Consider the following 6,621-nt stretch of genomic DNA (forward strand, 5'->3'; position numbering starts at 1 on the left):
AGCATTTTATTATGTATATTCCTACTTGGAGATTTGAGAATTGTGGTCAACAGATATATAAAACTAAAAACTGGCATACTGGGAGAAGGAATCTTACTCCAAATATCATCACGGAAGTGACCTTATGTTAAGTAGGTAAATTGAATACATTTAATTGAAGAATGAAGAGTTTTGAATCAACTTCTATATACTGTATGTGTATTCCTTTCCATTCAAATTCTTTAATACAATTACCCAAAAGTTCATATTGAAAAATGATGGAATATAAAAGTCATCTTAAATAAATAGATAAATGGATAGATAGATAAATTGTTTCAGAGTATACAGATAGAGGCCTGATGGACCATGGAGGAAGAAGGATTTCAAGATCCATGACCTTGAGGTAAGTCACGTGGCCTCCTCTACCTCCTAAAGAGGCTGCCAGCAGATGTAAATGAAGGAGGTATGAGCATGGCATCACTAGGATCAATACTCTCCTAAAACTGTGACCAGACTCATGACAAATGTGCTGAGACTTAGGAACAGGGTCCAGGCATTCTTGCACCATCCAAAGTGATCAGAGTATGAAAGTAACTTTAACCTTGAGCAGGACATTATATGCCTGAGAACAAAGCAGAAAAGGTGTTTTTATTATTTCTATTCTGCAACCTGGGTAAAAAACAAAAAGAGGAATAGAAAATGTAAATAGCTTGGCAAGGCCAAAGAATTTACAAGTAGAATTTGACCCAAATATATAGATTCTGATCCCAACTTTCCAGCTTTCTCCACTCCTACTCAGGGCCCCTGGGAATCAGGAACTCTTCCCATCCACCCCATCAATCAGCAGTCCTGGGAAACACTGAGCAAAGCTTGCTCGGAGGGTGCATTTAGAACCTTGAAAAAAGCCACAAGCGGTAGAGTGACCTTCATTTATTAGTCAGACATTTTCCCAGTGCCTAATACATGTCCCAGAACCTGAATATTTTATTTCTAATTTTTAAAGCAAAAATAAATTAATGATTTACATTAAGTGTCTAATATTTTTTAAAGCCTATACAAGTCTGTGTGTGTGTGCTTGTGTGTGTGTGTGTGTGTATAAACTAAATAAATGGTTACAGCATTCCTTTGATGTTACTACGCCCATTTAATGGATAGATAGACTAACCTCAGAGAGTTTAATGGATGTGTCACAAAGCAAGCCAGACTTGGAAGCTCTGAAACCCCTTCTCACCGGCCCTCAGGTCTCTGAAACAGAAAAGTTGTCACCTGTGAAAACTCTATTCAGTTGTTCATGGGAAATCCATTTAAAATGGGTTAGAAGGCGCCTCAATAATTGATGTCAATTAAAACCAAAAAGGACAATGCTGGTAAATTACTTGAGCAGACATTCAGGATGGATTTTCACAAGTCAGAGATGAAACAGCACACGAGGAATTGAGATTTGCAGGCAGATGTCCTTGTGCAGTGCACAGCATTGACCACTGGACAGCACTGGGGCTATTACATGATCTTCCAAGACAAGGGCAGCCCCAGGTGAGGAGGCTTGAAGAAACCATGCAAAGCAGGGCCCAAAGCAGGGACTTGCTAGCAGAGAGCTGATGCGACTCCTGGTTTTATCCCTTTCCAGCTGCCTTCTTTCGCTGGAGACTTCGTGACTTTGTGCTTCACTTTTCTTGTTTGCAGAATGGTGATGATAGCCGGTCATAGAGCCATTATGAAATTACAGGTCTGAAACCCCCACAAAGGGCTGGAAACTACTGAGCATTCCATGTACCAGCCCCAGAGCTGCCCTGGGAGTTGGTACCCACCTGTGAAACCCCTGGCAGCTGCTCAGCATCTGTGATCCTCAGCTTCGTTGTCTGTTTCATAAGATAATAGAAGTCTTACCAGCAGAGAACTGATCCAAGGGTTACAGGAGAAAATGAATGTCAAGTACTTAACACCATGCTCATCCACAGGGCACTGGATCAGGTAGGCTGATGCTAGAGCTCCGGGCTCAGAGGAGAAAGGATGCCTAACAGGACCACCAAGGCCTCCAAGCCAAAATCCCTGCAGGTCAGGGGCAGTCCGCTGCATTCTGTGACCTGTTTCCACAGCCCTTTGCTCTTTTATATAAGAAAGATAATAGATAACCAACAAGGACCTACTGACATTCTGTCATAATCTATATGGGAAAAGAACCTGTAAAAGAATGGATATATGTATATGTATAACTGAATCACTTTGCTGTACAACTGAAACTAACACAATATTGTAAATCAGCTATACTCCAATATAAAATTAAATTAAATTTTAAAAAATCAAAAAAAAGGAAAGATGAAGAAAATGTGTAGATATAATCTTGCACATTTCTATAAGTGATGATTCAAACCCCACAAATCACACACACGCATGTATGTATGTGTCTGCAGAGTTCACACCAAACACAAAAGAGAACTTGAAATCAGCACGAGTCACAAATAAAAGACAAGAAATCAAGTTCCGATGTTCAGAAGTGTGTGGACCTTCATATGTGTAAGTGCAGACAGGCTGCCTAGGAAAGTATATTCTAAGTGAAACTACACCCTTGGCATTTCCTGACCAAAGTCTTCTGTTTTCCTGCTCACCTGGGAGCAGTTCCTGCACTCAGGATTCCCTACCCTGAGAAGAGGAAAGATCAACTCACCCCACCCGAATGAAGTCCTTTCTCAATGCTCTCCATAGATCAAAACATGACTCCATTCATTTTTCTTCTTTATTCAGCAGTTTTCTCTCTGTAAATTATTTCTGCATGTTTTATCTAAATCTGGGAATACATTTAACTTTATTCTTGTAATGGGAACAGATTTATCATTAAATCCTCTGAAAGAATACTGTGAATAAAATATAATAGTATTTCTATTAGGAGTCATTTTTCCCATAAGCCCCCAGGCAACAAATCCTGAAGAACAATTATGGAGAGACAGACTGCAGCAAAAAGAAACGTCACATGTGTGATATAAAACACACACTGCACAGCATCTTTGCAGGTTATCTCTGATGAGCTGTGTTCCCTATAACTAGCCCTTGGAAGCCCTGGTTTTAACAACCAAAGGATTATGCATCTAATTACATAAATCTCAGTTAGAGACTAGTCAGCTTCATATTGTTACCCGAAAAACTAGGTTCACCTCTTGGTGGGTGTCGAGCCAAAAGACACAACCAAGACAAAGAGTGAGAGAAGGAAGGATTTGTTACTTGCAGCAAGTAAGTGGAACACCAGGGATCTTTCCCAAAGCAGTGTCTCCCCAAACAGCAAAACTGGGGAAGTTTTAAGCTAAGGGTACATGTATATTCATGAAAGGGCTTGGGAGGTAGGCAGAGGCCAGGCTTTAGTTGATTGAAATCCGGAGGATCAGAAAAGGTCAATGCCATCATCCCTTAGGTTCCATCCGACCTGGTGGTTGAGTGCTTCAGGCTAATCTTTACCATGGAAACAGAGCTGGAAGTCTTTACGACCGATACATTATTACCATTACTATTTCTCTTGCCTGATAACAGTCAGCATTCCTGTTTTCCCTTAAGATCCCTAATTACTGAGACCTGTTCAAGGGCAAGCACTCTGGCCAGGCTTAGATCACAAAATGGCTTGGACCAAATTAATAGGTGTTCTCTTATGTCCAGAAGGCCATGCCTGGTTTTCTTTCTCCATAGACCCCCTACCTTATCTGCTTATAATCTTTCTTTCCAATTCAGCCCATTTCAACCCAGTAGGACTTTGGGGGACTAACACTGGTATCTAAGGTAGAATAAACCACAACTAAGAACTTGAAGTATAAAAGCAATACTGCATGATGTTTCCCAAAGTGCTTAATAAATATTTCACAGGATTGCACATAAACAACACATTTTTCCTGACATTCTGGCACAAGTAGAATCAGAGAGGCTTAACATTAAAATGAAGTGTAGAGTCAGCTGTCCAGCATTCCATCCAATTCAAGCACCACAGTCTCCAATATCGTCTTGCACACATGTCCACTGATGGCAGCAGCTGAGGTGCATACATATAGAGAAAAGGGAGATTCTAGATCTTCCTTCTATCATATCACAAAGAAGGATAAATTCACAGAATCAACTACATGAGTGTCCAGGAAAAAAAATTCTTTTTTTTTTTTTAAACTTTTTTTTGTGTGTGTGTGTGGCCTCTCCTGTTGCGGAGCACAGGCTCCGGATGCACAGGCTCAGCGGCCATGGCTCACAGGCCCAGCCACTCCGCAGCATGTGAGATCTTCCCGGACCGGAGCACGAACCCGTGTCCCCTCCATCAGCAGGTGGACTCTCAACCACTGTGCCACCAGGGAAGCACTTAAACTTTTTAAATTGAGATATGTTATACCCTTTAAACAAAATTTCTAATTTTATGAAAGGCATAAAATGTAACAATTTTTCTTTACTTCTTTGGGGTAGGAAGAGGGAGGCAGAGTTGAGTGTATCCTTAAAAGTTCTTTTCTAATTTAAAATTAAAATCAACATCTGATCTTGACATAAGAATTTTTCTATTGAGGTATAATTGACATAGAACACTATATTAGTTTCAGGTGTACAATTCAATGACTTGACATTTGTGTGTATTGCAAAATGAACATCACAGTAAGCCTGGTTACCATCAATCACCATACACAGTCACTGATTTTTTTCTTTTTTCTTGTGATAAGAACTTTCAAGATTTACTTGCAGCAACCTGTAAATATGCACTACAGTATTAATAACTATATTCACCGTGCTGTACATTACATCCCCGTGGCTTATTTATTTTATAACTGTAAATTTGTACCTTTTGAACCCCTTTCACTCATGTCACCTACTTCCCACCCCCATCCCCACCCCCCAAGTCTGGCAACCAACTACCTGTTCTCTGTATTTATGAGCTCCTTTTTTTTCTTTTTAAGATTACTCATATAAGTGAGATCATAGGTTATCTTTCTCTAACTTATTTCACTTAGCATAATGCTCTCGAAGTCCCTCCATGTTGTCACAAATGGCAAAATTTCCCTTTTATTAAATGGCTCGATAGTATTCCAGTGTGTATATCACATTTTTTTATCCATTCACCCATCAATGAACGCTAAAGTTGTTCCCATGTCTTAACTATTGTAAATAATTCAGTAATAAACATGGGTGTGCATATATCTTTTGGAGTTAGCGTTTTCATTTTCTTTATATAAATACACAGAAGCGAAATTGCTGAATTATATGGTAGTCTCAGTTTTGATCTTTTGAGGAAACTCCATGCTATTTTCCATACTGTCTGTACCAATTTACATTCCCACCAAGAGTGCACAAGTGTCTCCTTCTCTCCACATCCTTGTCAACACTTGTTATTTCTTATCTTTTGATGATAAACATACAAACGTGTGAGGTGATGTCTCATTGTGGTTTAGATTTGCATTTCCCTGATGATTAGTGATGTTGAGCATCTTTTCCTATACCCGTTGGTCAACTGTATGTGTTCTTTGGAAAAATGTCTATTCAGATCCTTTGCCCACTTTTAATTAGATTGTTTGTTTGCTATTGAGTTGTGCGAGATCTTCTTATATATTAGATATTAGCCCATTATCAGATACATGATTTGCAAATATTTCTCCCATTCAATTGGTTGCCTTTTCATTTTGTTGATGGTTTCCTTTACTGTACAAAAGCGTTTTAGTTTTATGTAGTCTCACTTGTTTATTTTTACTTTTATTGCCTTTGCTTTTGGTGTCACATCCAAAAACTCATGGCCACGACCAATGTCCAGGAGCTTACCGTGTATGTTTTCTTCTAGGAGTTTTATGATTTCAGGTCTTAAATTCAAGTCTTTATTCCATTTTGTGTTAATTTTTGTATGGTGTAAGGTAGTAGTCTAGTTTTATTCTTTTGCGTGTGGCTGTCCAGTTTTGCCAACACCATTTGTTGAAGAGACTGTCCTTTCCCTGTTGTATATTCTTGGCTCCTTTGTGATAAATTAAGTGACTGTATATGTGTGCGTTTATTTCTGAGCTCTCTATTCTGCTCCATTCATCAGTGTGCCTGTTTTTATACCAATACCATACCATAGTTTTGTAATGTAACTTAAAATCAGGAAGCATGATGCTTCCAGCTTTGTTCTCTCTTAAGATTGCTTTGGTTATTCAGGGTCTTTTGTGGTTCCTTACACATTTTAGGATTTTTTTGCTCTGTTTCTGTGTAAAATGCCATTGGAATTTTGATAGGGATTGAATTGAATCTGTAGATTGTTTCTGGTAGTATGGACAGTTTAACAATATTAATTCTTCTAATCTATGAGCCACAGAATATCTTTCCATTTATTTGTGTCTTCTTCAGTTACTTTCATCAGTGTCTTATAGTTTTCAGTGTACAGGCCTTTAACCTCCATGGTTAAATTTATTCATAGGTATTTTATTCTTTTGATGCAATTGTAAGTGGTATTGTTTTATTACTAGCATATAGAAATGCAACCAATTTTTGTATATTGATTTTGTATTCTGCAACATTACTGAAGTTGTTTATTAGTTCTAACAGGTATTTTTTGGTGGAGTCTTTAGAGTTTTCTATATATAATATCATGTCATCTGCAAATATTGACAATTTTACTTCTTCCTTTCCAGCTGGATGCTGCTGATTTCTTTTTTTTTGCCTAATTAC

The sequence above is a fragment of the Monodon monoceros genome, unplaced genomic scaffold (assembly GCF_005190385.1).
Source record: "Monodon monoceros isolate NGI ecotype Baffin Bay Population unplaced genomic scaffold, NGI_Narwhal_1 Super_Scaffold_5, whole genome shotgun sequence".
In the NCBI taxonomy this organism is placed as follows: domain Eukaryota; kingdom Metazoa; phylum Chordata; class Mammalia; order Artiodactyla; family Monodontidae; genus Monodon; species Monodon monoceros.